Source organism: Diaphorina citri, unplaced genomic scaffold (assembly GCF_000475195.1).
Source record: "Diaphorina citri unplaced genomic scaffold, Diaci psyllid genome assembly version 1.1 scaffold3299, whole genome shotgun sequence".
NCBI classification, from domain to species: Eukaryota; Metazoa; Arthropoda; class Insecta; order Hemiptera; family Psyllidae; genus Diaphorina; species Diaphorina citri.
In genome coordinates, this window is record NW_007380708.1 from 1 (window position 1) to 17,429 (window position 17,429).

Below are 17,429 nucleotides of genomic sequence, written 5' to 3' on the forward strand. Positions count from 1 at the left end.
ATTTTTATTATTTATTGTTCATAAAACTTGTGGAAAATTTCTCTTCCTAATTTCTAGAAAAATAAGCAGAAGAAGAAGGAGGAGGAGAAGGAGAAGGAGAAGAAGAAGAAGAAGGAGGAGGAGAAGGAGGAAGAGAAGAAGAGGAAGAAGAAGGAGAAGAAGAAGAAGAAGAAGAAGACAGAAAAAAAACATAAAAATCATTATCACCCTCTTTTTCCTCCCTCTCTCTTTTCCTCTTTCTCATCTCTTCTCTCCCACTTCCTTCCTCATAAATATCTTGTCTTTCTTAGTTTTATTTTCCTCCTGCCCTCTCTTTACCTCTCACTCTCCCGCGTGTTTCTCTCTCTTATTTTATTATCAAAATTCATAATCAAATAATTTTTTGTTCATGGAAAACATAAAAATCATTATCACCCTCTTTTTCCTCCCTCTCTCTTCTTCTTTCTCATCTCTTCTCTTCCACTTCCTTCCTCATAAATATCTTGTCTTTCTTAGTTTTATTTTCCTCCTAGCCTCTCTTTACCTCTCACTCTCCCGCGTGTTTCTCTCTCTTATTTTATTATCAAAATTCATAATCAAATAATTTTTTGTTCATGGAAAACGGCCAAGAACGCCGAAAATAATAATAATAAAAACAAGCCTAGTATCTTTTCTCCTGTGTTGTGTTACTTTTTCTCTTTCTCCTTCTTGTCTTTTGTCACCTAGGTACATACATAGGTAATTATGTAGGTATTTCGCATTGATGTTATATTATTCACATTGAACACCCTTGTTGTTATACTAGCTATGTTAAAAAAATCTAATTACCTACATACAAGTCATGTAGTTATGTACAATGTTACATACAAAGGTAGGTAATTTCCTCAGTATATTGTATGTGAAAGCACCTAACCTACCTATTAATAAAATTTATTATTATACATTATTTTCTTTCTTTACCAAGGAGAATCTCTATGTCTTCTGTACCTACCTTGTTTCCTAATTTTATTCTTTTGTGTGAATGAGTGTGTGTTTGTTAAGTACTTTGCACTTCATCCAAATGATATCAATACTAGGTACATACTCAACTGTTATGTACTTTGCACTTCATCCAAATGATAAAGGATAAAGAGGGAAGAAGAGAAAGAATCCAGTAGACCAATACACCTTAACCTTATCTTATCTGTAAATACAGAATTTTTGTCAATAATGACTTCTTAGAAAGTAGAAACCTACCGTTCGATAAAACTTCAAACTGACTTCCTTCTTTCAATAATTAATTATATTATTGTTATGTTTAATCAACTTATTATGGATTGAGGTATGAGGTTTGAAAAGTAATAAATTGGTACTAAGCTTTCAACTTTCGTCTTTGCTTGAGGATGTAAAACTGAGACAAAACCAGCCCTGTCAAGCCACAGACAGTAACAGTGGCTCTTGAGGGTACCTGAATGGGACTACGGTCAAGTCCGAGACTAGGTAAGGTAATATGTTGTATGAGAAGAGATGATAATTCAGCTTAAATAAAGAAACTTGAGTGTTTGAACAAGAAAATTTTTAAGATGAACCTACGTAGGTGAGCTAGGTACATACTTAATGCGTTCACCTACGTTATTTGTATATCTATGTTTTTTAGAGAACTAAAGTCTTGAGTCCTAGTTCCACCCTGAAGATATAAGAGACACCCTGTAGATATAAGAGACAAGGGATACAAAAACCTACGTAGGTGAGGTAGGTACATACTTAATGCGTTCACCTACGTTATTTGTATAATATCTATGTTTTTTTTTAGAGAACTAAAGTCTTGAGTCCTAGTTCCACCCTGAAGATATAAGAGACACCCTGTAGATATAAGAGACAAGGGATACAAAAGTTTCATTGCACACAAAACCAGATGGGGGAGGGGGGCTAACCTAACTTATGAGAAAGGAAAGAGAGGCACAGTAACCTAACTTACTTATTTTAAAGCTTATAATGGCTGCAAACTTAGTCCACAATTCCAGATTTTTTTACGAGAGAAAAAAGCATCTGAAAGTTTACGGGATTATTTTGTTTCTATTTTGTGTTTTTCAAATTGTTTTCTTCCTTCTTGTCTTTTTTCCCTATTTTATACTTTGGTCCTCCTTCTTCTGTCTCAATCTTCTTCCATTGCTTCCCCTGTTCTTGGGAGATTTTATTTTCCCATTTCATACTTACCTCTCCTCCTCCATCAAGTTGGAAGGAAACTTTAACAAGAGAGACATAGGTTTTTTTGTTGTTGTGTACTAATGTAATTTCAAAATTTCATTTCTATCTTCTGTGAGGTTTATCATTTTGTTTCTGTCCGTTATTTATTCAAATGTTCTTCTCTTGTTGGTCTTATTTAAATATTTTTTCTCGTGTCCCGTCGTCTTTGTGTAATACGTTCTCATTCTGTAGCTAAGTACCTATTATCAACGTAGGTAGGTAGAATAGAATATACCTTGTTTATCCTGCCAGAATGAGACTGAAAAGTCCCTTTACTCTCGCAGTCTAAACAAGGTCTTATATATTCTAAATCTTCTTCCCTTGTTCTTGGGAGATTTTATTTTCCCATTTCATACTTGCCTCTCCTCCTCCATCATGTTGGAAGGAAACTTTAACAAGAGAGACATAGGTTTTTTTGTTGTTGTGTACTAATGTAATTTCAAAATTTCATTTCTATCTTCTGTGAGGTTTATCATTTTGTTTCTGTCCGTTATTTATTCAAATGTTCTTCTCTTGTTGGTCTTATTTAAAAAAAATTCTCGTGTGCCGTCGTCTTTGTATAATACGTTCTTATTCTGCAGCTAAGTACCTACCTATTATCAACGTGGGTAGGTAGAATAGAATATAGGTACCTTGTTTATCCTGCCAGAATGAGACTGAAAAGTCCCTTTACTCTCGCAGTCTAAACAAGGTCTTATATATATTTCATAGGTAAAGTTTACAGATAAAAACTTTGCTTAACTTAAAAAAAAAAATGGTGATAAATGTGTGAGGAGAGGGATAGGGGTGTCATTCACACACACACATTCACAATTACACTCCCATTCGTACATCGTACTTGCACCCCGTGTCCGCCCGCGCGCAACAGCCCCGGCGCCTACCCCCGCTTCAAGGTGTTGAGAAGGAAGGTTTTGAAGGACATTAGGAGGAAAATAACCCTTCGCTGACTGCTTTTATACAAAAGTTTCATTGCACACAAAACCAGATGGGGGAGGGGGGCTAACCTAACTTATGAGAAAGGAAAGAGAGGCACAGTAACCTAACTTACTTATTTTAAAGCTTATAATGGCTGCAAACTTAGTCCACAATTCCAGATTTTTTTTTACGAGAGAAAAAAAGCATCTGAAAGTTTACGGGATTATTTTGTTTCTATTTTGTGTTTTTCAAATTGTTTTCTTCCTTCTTTCTTTTTTCCCTATTTTATACTTTGGTCCTCCTTCTTCTGTCTAAATCTTCTTCCCGCTTCAAGGTGTTGAGAAGGAAGGTTTTGAAGGACATTAGGAGGAAAATAACCCTTCGCTGACTGCTTTTGTTAAGGAGGCTTTGAAAGACTGGAAAGAAAGAGAGTTTAGGATGGGATGAGGTACCGAGTTCCAGAGATTTATGGATGAGATGAGGAAGGAAGTTCCATAGGAGGTACATTAATTTAAAAGGAAATTTACTCGAAAGTGTGGGTCCCATGCCCGTTGCCCATGATCTCAACACAGTAGCTTTCACCTACATATTAGAGTTACACTGTATAGTATAAGGTATTATAATATATGGGGAGTAGGTATGTTTAAATGTTCAACATAACATGAATATGGTCGGAATTTCTTACATACTATCATATACATAGTACATGGTTGAGTTGTAATTGTGATATAGAAGGAAGAAAAAGGGTTGTCCCCGTTTGGGTGCCAATTGATATAGAAAGAGTAAAGGGTTAACCCATCCTTTATACCAAAAGTTGATAAGCCAAACCAGTGGAGGTCGTCTGTGGATTAGACGAGGCTTAGATAGACGAGGCAGATTCTGTGTCCCAATCTGGAAACTATCTAACATGGAAATGACGAAGATGAATGATTTGAACTTATCAACTATTAAAAAAAAGTATATTAAGAAAGTTTAAATAAATCAGATACACTTTTAGCAAGATAAAAGAAGGTGATAAACTTAAACTTAGAGTACGAGAATTTAACGAGGGTTGGCTAACACGGTAGGCACGAGTTAATTTATATTAAGTTTAATATGAGAAGGTACTGGTAAAGGTAGGTACGTGGAAAGAAAGGTATGATCAAGTTAGGGCTTGGACCTGGACTAACTAGTTAACTGTTCGATGGGTAGGTACTTATTCCTGGAGTAAGTATATGTAGGTATGTTCTGCAAAGAAAACGTAGACGCTGAACGAAGGTAACGTTGAGTTTGGTTTCCGTTTGGAAAGGTTTATTGGGCCTTCCGTTTAGGGGAGTGAAATTAGGAGAAAGCGTAAGAGGGAATTTACCTCACGTTTGTTTATCGTCCCTTGTATGAGTTGTGTAATTTTATAAACCCGACGCGGGGGTAACGGGTTAGGTAGGTAGTATGAATACGGATGTAGACTAGTTTGATTTGGATAATTAGATAAAGTACGTATAGGTAAGTATGTTTATAATAAACTGGTGGCGGTGCCAGGCCAGAGCCTGTTGATAGGTGTAGCCTTTTGACACCGGCCGGTTAGACCTTCCGTCTAACTTTGAGAGTGACTATGTACACTCTTGGGAGTAACGTCTGTTATCCCTTTGACTTACTACGTACTGTGTGTATCGTCCGATACACGGGGTCTGACTGATAGTCTGAGATAAAGGGGACGATAGGTTGTATGATAGGTAGACGTTATTTGGATTATATCGGGTCTATAAAGTTTACTGTGGCTTAGACAATAAGGGGCTCACGATTTGAACGTGGGCAGAACGGGAATGTATAAGAGCTAGAAGGAACTCACCCTACGGAGTTGAGGCTTACGGTGCTCTTTCCGTTGGACAGGGGGATCCGTGGTAGATGATGATTGTTTAAATGTTCAACATAACATGAATATGGTCGGAATTTCTTACATACTATTATCATTATTATTATCCGACAGAAACAAAAACATAAAAGAAGCTAGGAATTTCCACCCGAAAAATGTGGGCGACCTTTTTTTTTGTTTTTTTGCCTTTCTCTTTGTCTTTTTCTCTTCCTCTCTCTCTCTCTCTCTCTTTGCGAAAGGGATGACAAAATTCTTTGCGCTTTTTGGTGAAAGAGAGAAAAGCACGCGGGGTGAGAGAAAGAGAGAAGAATAGAGAGGGAAGAAGAGAAAGAATCTAGTCTAGTAGACCAATACACCTTAACCTTATCTGTAAATACAGATTTTTTGTCAATAATGAATTCTTAGAAAGTAGAAACCTACCGTTCGATAAAACTTCAAACTGACTTCCTTCTTTCAATAATTAATTATATTAATGTTATGTTTAATCAACTTATTATGGATTGAGGTATGAGGTTTGAAAAGTAATAGATTGGTACTAAGCTTTCAACTTTCGTCTTTGCTTGAGGATGTAAAACTGAGACAAAACCAGCTCTGTCAAGGCACAGACAGTAACAGTGGCTCTTGAGGGTACCTGAATGGGACTACGGTCAAGTCCGTCTCAGGAAGTAGGGTACAACGACATACATAATTATGTACCTGAATATCCCTCATCAGACCCCCAATAAAGATAATTTGAAACCGATGCGACACAGGGTTATAGCTGCGAGAAACGGATGTAATTACCATGGTGTTCTTTATTTTAACAAACTCCCTGTCGCGATCAGAAACTTACCTCCAAAAGCATTTAAATCCTACCTCGAGAAATACCTATCTCTCTCTCCTCTTTGGCATATTTATTCTTCCTGTAAAATACCGAAAAACTCTGTAATAGAGTATAGACAAAATAAAAATAACAATAAAGAAAGAAGAAGAAGGAAGAGGTCGGAAATATGCATGGCATTTGAACATTTTAGGATGGCATTTACTTTCCCTCGTCGCGTCGTCCTATTTCTCTCTCTCTCTCTCTCTCTCTCTGACGGTTTTTTTATTTATTTATTCAAGTAATAATATTTTCTTGCCTACCTTTAAATAAACATTATTTCTTTACTGATTTTTCCCTCAAGATGTATTTGATTCCTTACTAGTTGGGTAGGTACATAAAAGGATTTTTTTATAGGTTCTGTGGTTAGGAGCCTCAACGCTAAATCCTGATTACCCCGGCAAGTAAGTACCGAAAGGAAACTATTACTGTATTATGTATGTATTTTTCTACTGTACTATGTACCTATTTTTCTATTACACCAAACAAAAGGAACTACCTATCTGCTTTTATTATATACGTAGTATTCGTGCCTACCTATGAGTATGTAAGTATATTACTACAACTACAGCTATACCTCTACCTATTAACATACTCGTATGTACATTATGTAACTAACCTGTGAGGGATTTCATTTTGGAAAATGTTGAGAGTAGTAAAACTATGCATGGGTGATCCATTTTCTATGTTGTGGTAGTAAGGGTGAAGGAGGGGGTCACCAAAAAACGGGCACTCCTTTCTGCTTAAATGACAAAAAAAAAGTGAACAAAATGAAAAAAGAAAGAGATATGGGGAGCGAAGGAGATGAAGGGAGAGGGATAGAGAGAACAGCGACCCCAACACATATTATATCGAGGAACAGCTGGTATATTGAATATTAAGAAGGGAGAGACAGAGGGAGAGAGAATACAGTACATGTATAGGGAAGGAATGAAGGGTGAGAGAGAGAGAGAGAGGAGAGTGTCTCCACAGTTCCGGAGAGGAAGAGATGGGAAGATATATTAGCAGGAGTGAGAGAGACAGTCAGAGGAGTGAGAGAGGGTCATGGACAGAGCTGGAGATACAGTATGACCTCAAATAAATAATAACGGTCAAACTTTCCTGACTTGGCGGGGCGGAGCGCTACCGCGCTCCTTTATAACCCATGTGAACTTTTTTTTCTTTTACCTATCAGACTTCGTTTTATTTTATTTTTATTTACCTACTACCTATTATTATTATTATTATTCAAGGGGTTTGATAGAGGGAAAACTGATAAAGTCATAATTATCGTCTCGAAAGCAAAGAGAAAAGGTAAATCAGACATCTCCACCAATATTAAATTTTATGTATCTATACATAAAATTTATGTATTTTATGTATCTACCTATAGGTAGTCTTTTAAAAGGAAAATCAGACATCCCCACCAATATTATTATGTAAACTATGTAAAGTGTTAAAGAGAGATCAGACATCTCCACCAATATTTTTTGTTTAGCACGTTGCATATTCTCAGATATCTACGGCGTCCATACAAATTTGTTTAAACATACCCAATCATCAGCTACTCACAACTTTTGGGATACACTGTATAGAAAAGGACGAAAGATGTGTAACATTATCAACATCAGTGAAAACGGTACCCAATCATCAGCTACTCACAACTTTTGGGATACACTGTATAGAAAAGGACGAAAGATGTGTAACATTATCAACATCAGTGAAAACCAGGAGTGAGAGAGAGAGGGAGAGTCATTGGAGAAATGTTTTGTTTGTCTTCAGTTTCAGTACTACCTATGCATCGTCACTCAAATTATCTCTCTCCTTTTCTCCTATAGTATACTATGGGAGAGAAGTGTAATGAGTACCTAGCTATGTATAGTGGACACAATGAATGGTCAGAGAGTTGGTATAAGTACCTGGGGCTAAGGGTTAGGTAAGTAGGTAGGTATGTATGTCGGAGGAAGAGGTTAATTCAAATCTCCATATTACTCAAAGAGGAAGAGAGAAAAGTAGGTATCCGCCATTTCACAGAGGTAGGTAGGTATGTATTGTATGATAAACAAATGGAACTCATTACTATTGACCAGTGCTTACCTAACTTCTACACTGACAGGAGGAGTTGGGTGTGAAAGGGCAAATCTGTTTGTGTGAAAACGGGTTAGATGTACATAGTTAGATATTGTGTGTAATATCGGACTGGGCTGAGGTTAGGGCTTGTCAGTCAAAATTAGTCTTTACTATGTATAAAGTATGTACCTTGGTAGTGCTAATGAAAGCTAGATAGATGGGTGTGACCCGACGTAATTCCCACCTTCTATCACACTTCACACTCCATAATTCCTACCTTCAACTTCTATCACAATTTTCTTGATTTTTCTCAATAGAATCTACTTTTTGACAAGAGAATATCCTTTCCTCTCTTTCACACACTATTTTACTACCTACTGCTATCTCTATCTGTTTCCCTATCTTTGTTTCTTCCTGTCTCTCTCTCTCTCTCTCTCTCTCCCTCCCTTCTCATTTCCGTGGTGTGGTGGAGGTGACGCTATCTCCTAATTCAATTTCATACTTGTCCCTCCCTTCTCATTTCCGTGGTGTGGTGGAGGTGACGCTATCTCCTAATTCAATTTCATACTTGCCTCCCTTCTCATTTCCGTGGTGTGGTGGAGGTGACGCTATCTCCTAATTCAATTTCATACTTGAATTGATCTTATTTGAAAAGTAAATTTCGACAGAGAGAGAGAGAGAGAGAGAGAGAGAGAGGATTTTTATTGGGGATAATATAACAGCTAAACCTATACCTCTTACCTATGTACTATTGTACTCGTATGTAGCTCATATACAGTAGGTGGTACACAAAGTACGGTAGGTTCGAGTATGTTTTCGGTTTGTATGGATTGGAGACTAGGTACTACGTATGTAGCTCATATACAGTAGGTAGGTGGTACACAAAGTACGGTAGGTTCGAGTATGTTTTCGGTTTGTATGGATTGGAGACTAGGTACTATGCCTTTGTTGCTTCATTATGTTTCAAATAATATTACGCCTGTACGGCACCAGCCCGCCGTTGAAAAGTTAGAGTAGGTAGTTTCATGACCAAGTCCAACCTGTGGATTAAAATAAAAATAAGTTAGGTAAGTACCTACCTACCTCTTACACAAGCCACCCATCCATTCAAGTATATATATTATTTATTATTATTCCTTGTGTGTGTTTGTGGTTTGTGCAATTGTCTTGCAAGTGACAGAAATGTACGGACACATTTTTTTTTTTTATTTTCTCCAAGTACCTACCTACCTCTTACACAAGCCACCCATCCATTCAATTATATTATTTATTATTATTCCTTGTGTGTATTTGTGGTTTGTGCAATTGTCTTGCAAGTGACAGAAATGTACGGACACATTTTTTTTTTTATTTTCTCCAAGGGGAAAATATAAAGTTCTTGCAAGAAAATAAGAAAGCAGCAAGTAACTACGGAATAGATACGAGATATTTTTTCCAAGGGGAAAATATAAAGTTCTCGCAAGAAAATAAGAAAGCAGCAAGTAACTACGGAATAGATACGAGAGAGGAGAACGAGGAGAAGAGAAGGAGAAAGAAGAGAAAGAGGAGGGAAAAGGAACAGGGATTAGGAGGAGGAGGAGGAGGAGGAGGAGGAGAGTGGAATGGAAGAGGAAGAATCAGAAACTAAATGCATGAGTAGAGAACGAACTTTATAATAGTGTAATTAGATAAATAATAGGTACTTATTTCAAGTTCTTTTCTTATTTCTGGAGTTCATTTCCTTTATTTTAGAAGTTTCTTTATTTAGACGGGAAAAACATCACAACATCTAAATAAAGGGTGTCCCAATAAGAACGCAAGTTTAAAATCTTGCCCAATATTTGACAAATTCAAATTTTCGGAGTCCGTCTCATAGTAATGCAGCAAAAAAGGAGCCTGATATTTTTACAGTTCTGTTGTTTCTGAGTTCTGGTTCTGAAACTCGGTACCTGGGTTCGCCTCTTGTTAAAACGCGTGGTTCGCCTCTTGTTAAAACGCATACCTACTAATCATAGGAGCGAAAGGGCGAACGATCCCCACAATCCTATTGCATCAGTTCTATCTAGCAAATCTACCTGTCCCTAACCTAGTGCCGGAGAGGTGAAAGTCGGAGGGTATTAAGGGTGGAATGCGTCCTGCCTGACCAATGGCTGTGACCGAATGGGGGGGGGGACTCTACTAGAGGGGCAGCAGCCAAAACACTAGTATTTTATTATTTATTGTTCATAAAACTTGTGGAAAATTTCTCTTCCTAATTTCTAGAAAAATAAGCAGAAGAAGAAGGAGGAGGAGAAGGAGAAGGAGAAGAAGAAGAAGAAGGAGGAGAAGGAGGAAGAGAAGAAGAGGAAGAAGAAGGAGAAGAAGAAGAAGAAGAAGGAGAAGAAGAAGAAGAAGAAAAAGAAGACAGAAAAAAAAACATAAAAATCATTATCACCCTCTTTTTCCTCCCTCTCTCATCTTCTTTCTCATCTCTTCTCTCCCACTTCCTTCCTCATAAATATCTTGTCTTTCTTAGTTTTATTTTCCTCTTACCCTCTATTTACCTCTCACTCTCCCGCGTGTTTCTCTCTCTTATTTTATTATCAAAATTCATAATCAAATAATTTTTTGTTCATGGAAAACGGCCAAGGATTTCAGAGAGAAAGAGCAAGGGGAAGGAGGAAGAGAAATAATTGAAGGGCATTACATAATATTGTATTTATTATTTTAAAAAGACAAATAATACCTCTTGACAAGAAGGAAGAACGTCAAAATGTTACTAATTGCTAATTGGTGGAAGAGAATCAAGTTTCACGAGAAAATAGGTACTTATTGCTCTTCAACAAGACATCTTCTTTTCAAGGAAAATCTATGTTTAATGATTCTAATATCACTTCACGTGCTGCTCATGGCTGGCTTAAGGTGCACTCAGCTTTGTAACGACTACTCAGGAAACCTAATTGAAAAAAAAAGAAGGACTGCCACTCAGTCAGCATAGAGATAGAGAGCTAAAGAAATTAATGAAAAGCCGTGAACATGATCATGCAACCATCCAGACGAACACCATATTTGAACTCCACACCAAGTGGGTATTCTATTAGCATCATTTATTTTATTCTATTCATAATAATTCTATTCCTAGGTATACTTACTTAGGTAGGTACCTACCCTTTTCATTTTCCAGACTTCTGACATCTCCTTTCTTCTTCTTCCTCTCCCAGTCTTTATTTCTATCCCCCCCCCCTCTCTGTCTCTCTCTTCTAACTTTACGAGCTTTGACAACTCTGTGATAATTTAGTCAAGTACATATTTGAACTCCACACCAAGTGGGTAGGTATTGTATTAGCATCATTTATTTTATTCTATTCATAATAATTCTATTCCTAGGTAGGTATACTTACTTAGGTACCTACCCTTTTCATTTTCCAGACTTCTGACATCTCCTTTCCTCTTCTTCCTCTCCCAGTCTTTATTTCTATTCCCCCCCCTCTCTCTCTCTGTCTCTCTCTTCTAACTTTACGAGCTTTGACAACTCTGTGATAATTTAGTCAAGTGGGACTCTCTCTCTCTCTCTCTCTCTCTCTGATATTTTTGCAGTTCTGTTGTTTCTGAGTTCTGGTTCTGAAACTCGGTACCTGCATTTTAGGTAGTTCTAAAACCCTATTAACAAAATTCCTATAACTTACCGCCCAAAAAAAACCTAGTAGAAATTAAAAAATCCCAAACCTAAGATGGTTCTCTTTTTTTTTTAATTTAAGCAAGGGTCTATTGTAATTTATTTTTGAAAATATTGTACCAAATACATGAGACCTTGCTTAGACTGCGGGAGTAAAGGGACTTTTCAGTCTCATTCTGGCAGTATAAGCAGGGTATATTCTATTCTATTCTATTCTACCTGCATTTTAGTTCTAAAACCCTATTAACAAAATTCCTATAACTTACCGCCCAAAAAAAAACCTAGTAGAAATTAAAAAATCCCAAACCTAAGATGGTAAAAATAGAAATTTAAAAGAAAGGACAAAGTCAACTTGATCTATGTTAGGGTTGGAGTTGGAGGCTGGATAAGGGAGAGTTCATGTGGTTTTGTGTATGATGCTGATAGATTGTGTAACTACGTGCTGTCCCGGATATAAAATATTTGTTTCAAAGTACCCAGACCTGAGTACTCGCTCACAGACCTCACAGTGTCTTTTCCAGCCCAACATAGTACCTATCCTACTAGCCTAGTACATAATATATAGTAGGTACATGGTTGAGTTGTAATTGGTGATTCTCATGATTTTTTTTTATTATCTCAGAAAAAACTATAAAAATTAAAAAAAATATTGAGACTAAAACGAAGAAACATCCGACAGAAACAAAAACATAAAAGAAGCTAGGAATTTCCACCCGAAAAATGTGGGGGACCTTTTTTTGTTTTTTGCCTTTCTCTTTGTCTTTTTCTCTTCCTCTCTCTCTCTCTCTTTGCGAAAGGGATGACAAAATTCTTTGCGCTTTATCATCCGACAGAAACAAAAACATAAAAGAAGCTAGGAATTTCCACCCGAAAAATGTGGGGGACCTTTTTTTTGTTTTTTGCCTTTCTCTTTGTCTTTTTCTCTTCCTCTCTCTCTCTCTCTTTGCGAAAGGGATGACAAAATTCTTTGCGCTTTTTGGTGAAAGAGAGAAAAGCACGCGGGGTGAGAGAAAGAGAAAATAAACATGATTTTCTCTCTCTCTCTCCTCTCTCCTGTTCTCTTTGGCATATTTATTCTTCCTGTAAAATACCGAAAAACTCTGTAATAGAGTATAGACAAAATAAAAATAACAATAAAGAAAGAAGAAGAAGAAGGAAGAGGTCGGAAATATGCATGGCATTTGAACATTTTAGGATGGCATTTACTTTCCCTCGTCGCGTCGTCCTATTTCTCTCTCTCTCTCTCTCTCTCTCTGACGGTTTTTTTATTTATTTATTCAAGTAATAATATTTTCTTGCCTACCTTTAAATAAACATTATTTCTTTACTGATTTTTCCCTCAAGATGTATTTGATTCCTTACTAGTTGGGTATACCTATACATAAAAGGATTTTTTTTTTAGGTTCTGTGGTTAGGAGCCTCAACGCTAAACCTTGATTACCCCGGCAAGTAAGTACCGAAAGGAAACTATTACTGTATTATGTATTTTTCTACTGTACTATGTACCTATTTTTCTATTACACCAAACAAAAGGAAACTACCTATCTGCTTTTATTATATACGTAGTATTCGTGCCTACCTATGAGTATGTAAGTATATTAAGGCGGTTTCTTCCTGATCCCTGATGTGCCGCGTCCATTTTAGTTTAGGACTATTGCACTGTATATTACTACAACTATGTAAGTATATTACTACAACTACAGCTATACCTCTACCTATTAACATACTCGTATGTACATATGTAAGTCACAATTTCTTCGATATGATTTTTCCCTTCTTGTCTTCATTCGAGTTTTTTTTCTTCGTCTTAATCTAGGTATTTCTGATTTTTATTATTTATTGTTCATAAAACTTGTGGAAAATTTCTCTTCCTAATTTCTAGAAAAATAAGCAGAAGAAGAAGGAGGAGGAGAAGGTATTTCTTCTTTTTCTTCGATATTTCCTCCAGTCATGTGTTCATACTGGTTGTTTCTTCTCGCCTTCTCTCACTTATTCCTCGGTTCACGTTCACAATACTCTATTGATTAGTGTGAAGTCTGTGAAGACTTTTTTTATTTGTTGCTTTCCTATTCTTATGCGTCCTTTGTGCTTACAATCTACTTATGTAAGTTTGTTCTTTTCCCCATATCCATGCTTTTGGTTTTCTTGAGTGTTTGTTGAAATGGCATTCACTCTATATTTACTTTCTCCGGGTAGGGTGGGTTGAGTAGGCTCATTACTTCTATTTCAATAGATTTTTCAATACAGGGTGTTACTTTACAATGAAGTAGAAACTTTGTACCAGCTTTGATTCACACAATTCTTTACGTAGGTATCTACATAGTTTAAAAGGTCCACTAGTAAAGGCAACAAGGCCCACATTTCTGTTTCTCTCTCTCCTTTACTCATTCACATTTGTTGTTGCCTGAATTTTGTAACGAGAAGAGGCAAAATACAGTGGGCCCACATTTCTGTTTCTCTCTCTCCTTTACTCATTCACATTTGTTGTTGCCTGAATTTTGTAACGAGAAGAGGCAAAATACAGTGGGTGAGAGAGAGATAAAGGGGTTATCTCGTATGCCACAACAGGCTATTAATATGAAATTTCTCTCTCTCCCTCACATCTGGTTGCATTTTATGACACATATGTTAACATATTAACTTTTTTTAGTCTTTCTTTATCCCATGTACGTCGATCCTCCATCCTCCTCTTGCCTTTTGTTTTTTCTATATTTCCTCCTTCTCTTTTTCGACTTGATATGAAAATAGATTTTGATAAAACTTGTAGAAATCCTCACACATTTAGTTTTTTGCGCTTCAAACTTAAATGTCGATTTTCAAATCCTGATGCGTAATGGCCTGGTTCAGAATGTTTATAAGGGAAAGAGGGTATTGTACAATATGGAATATTAGGATTTAAATGAGAAACGGAGGATTTCAGAGAGAAAGAGCAAGGGGGAGGAGGAAGAGAAATAATTGAAGGGCATTACATAATATTGTATTTATTATTTTAAAAAGACAAATAATACCTCTTGACAAGAAGGAAGCTCTTCCTGATCCCTGATGTGCCGCGTCCATTTTAGTTTAGGACTATTGCACTGTATTAGGGATGGGATATTCGACTCTTTTTGAATATTCGAATACCACGATTCGATTCTTTTCAAATATTCGACTCAAAGAATCGACTCTAAAAGAATCGCGATTCTTTTGTAGGCGGGGGAGACTAAAATGGGGAATGAAAAAACAAAACTAAAAACAACTAAAATTGTAGTTGTACAGGGCACGGCAACGTAGGTACAACCTCGACTCTTCAAAGAATCGCGACTCTTCAAAGAATCGCGATTCTTTGAATTTAAGAATCGCGATTCACGATTCTTTTGAAATATTCGACTCTTTGAATCGACTCAGAGAATATTTACCCATCCCTACACTGTATATTACTACAACTATGTAAGTATATTACTACAACTACAGCTATACCTCTACCTATTAACATACTCGTATGTACATAACATGTAACTAACCTGTGAGGGATTTCATTTTGGAAAATGTTGAGAGTAGTAAAACTATGCATGGGTGATACATTTTCTATGTTGTGGTAGTAAGGGTGAAGGAGGGGGTCACCAAAAAACGGGCACTCCTTTCTGCTTAAATGACAAAAAAAGTGAACAAAATGAAAAAAAGAAAGAGATATGGGAAGCGAAGGAGATGAAGGGAGAGGGATAGAGAGAACAGCGACCCCAACACATATTATATCGAGGAACAGCTGGTATATTGAATATTAAGAAGGGAGAGACAGAGGGAGATAGAATACAATACATGTATAGGGAAGGAATGAAGGGTGAGAGAGAGAGAGAGAGAGAGAGAGAGAGAGAGGAGAGTGTCTCCACAGTTCCGGAGAGGAAGAGATGGGAAGATATATTAGCAGGAGTGAGAGAGACAGTCAGGAGAGAGAGGAGAGTGTCTCCACAGTTCCGGAGAGGAAGAGATGGGAAGATAATATATTAGCAGGAGTGAGAGAGACAGTCAGAGGAGTGAGAGAGGGTCATGGACAGAGCTGGAGATACAGTATGACCTCAAATAAATAATAACGGTCAAACTTTCCTGACTTGGCGGGGCGGAGCGCTACCGCGCTCCTTTATAACCCATGTGAACTTTTTTTTCTTTTACCTATCAGACTTCGTTTTATTTTATTTTTATTTACCTACTACCTATTATTATTTAAAAAAAAAAGGAATTTTAATTGTGTTAAGCATAAATGCTTGTCACAAATGTCGTTCCCTGCTTAATGCACTTCGCTAAATTTTATGACTTGACTTGGACTCGAACCACCAACCTCCAGATCCGAAGTCCACCGCGCTAACCACTACACCACCGAGGTTGGTCCACTGCACCACTGAGGTCGAATAAACTAGGTTTGAGGTCAAGGATACCATGAGATCAAATACCTACTCACATCGGTTCTGAGGGGCGCAGGCTTTCCTCCTGAGAATGCTGTAAGTAAAGGACCGTTCCCACTTGTTGTTCGGAAAAAAATCGTGTCGTGTGTAGTGCGAACACTCGTGGGTTCGATTCCCGCCCGCGGTGTGAACTTTATCGTAAACAAATAAGGTTCGTTCTGGGAACGGCTGGCTTTCTCCTATCCTGTCTTTCTTCTCTCTTCGCTTACGGGACGATAAGACCTCCGCAGTTACAGTTCCCTCTATCGACCTTTTTTTTAGACACCTATTGTGTATTTTATTTATCAAATAATCGAATAGCTGCTAAAATGCTGCTTAAAGACAGTAAAGAAAAACTAGGGTAATATTTTAATAATAACATTAAGGCGCTGGTATGAGGACCATCATGTGAAGTATAAAGAGGTGACACTTTCTTCTTATCTTGTACTTTAATACTTGAAAGATATTACTTCACATACTTGAAAGATATTACTTGACATTAAAGTTTATACAATATGACATTAAACTTTGTATCAGCCAAGAGGTAATGGTCTGTGAAAAGTGAGCGCCTAACTCCAGGGGTGGGTAAACCAGGCTTCCTAGCGGGGGGGGTTCCAAGTTTCCATGTAAGATAGAGTATCTGATATGAGCGTCCGGAATCAGGGGCCTCTCTTTACCTCTCACTCTCCCGCGTGTTTCTCTCTCTTATTTTATTATCAAAATTCATAATCAAATAATTTTTTGTTCATGGAAAACGGCCAAGAACGCCGAAAATAATAATAATAAAAACAAGCCTAGTATATCTTTTCTCCTGTGTTGTGTTACTTTTTCTCTTTCTCCTTCTTGTCTTTTGTCACCTAGGTACATACATAATTATGTACCTAGGTATTTCGCATTGATGTTATATTATTCACATTGAACACCCTTGTTGTTACTAGCTATGTTAAAAAAATCTAATTACTTACATACAAGTCATGTAGTTATGTACAATGTTACATACAAAGGTAGGTAATTTCCTCAGTATATTGTATGTAAAAGCACCTAACCTACCTATTAATAAAATTTATTATTATACATTTCTTTCTTTACCAAGGAGAATCTCTATGTCTTCTGTACCTACCTTGTTTCCTAATTTTATTCTTTTGTGTGAATGAGTGTGTGTTTAGCTAGACCTACAACAATAAACATTAGACGTAGACTAGGTAAGGTAATATGTTGTATGAGAAGAGATGATAATTCAGCTTAAATAAAGAAACTTGAATGTTTGAACAAGAACATTTTTAAGATGAGGTTAGGTAGGTACATACTTAATGCGTTCACCTACGTTATTTGTATATCTATGTTTTTTTAGAGAACTAAAGTCTTGAGTCCTAGTTCCACCCTGAAGATATAAGAGACACCCTGTAGATATAAGAGACAAGGGGTACAAAAGTTTCATTGCACACAAAACCAGATGGGGGAGGGGGGCTAACCTAACTTATGAGAAAGGAAGGAGAG

At 36.9% G+C, this 17,429-nt stretch overlaps 1 long non-coding RNA gene across 1 annotated transcript; it reads left to right on the forward strand.

Moving 5' to 3' along the window:
- The first annotated feature begins 3,017 nt into the window (after window positions 1-3,017).
- LOC113471928 lies at window positions 3,018-3,552 on the forward strand. The gene is made up of 2 exons (XR_003394442.1): window positions 3,018-3,098; window positions 3,455-3,552. It is a non-coding gene; the product is annotated as an uncharacterized LOC113471928 (long non-coding RNA).
- The last annotated feature ends 13,877 nt before the right edge of the window (window positions 3,553-17,429 follow it).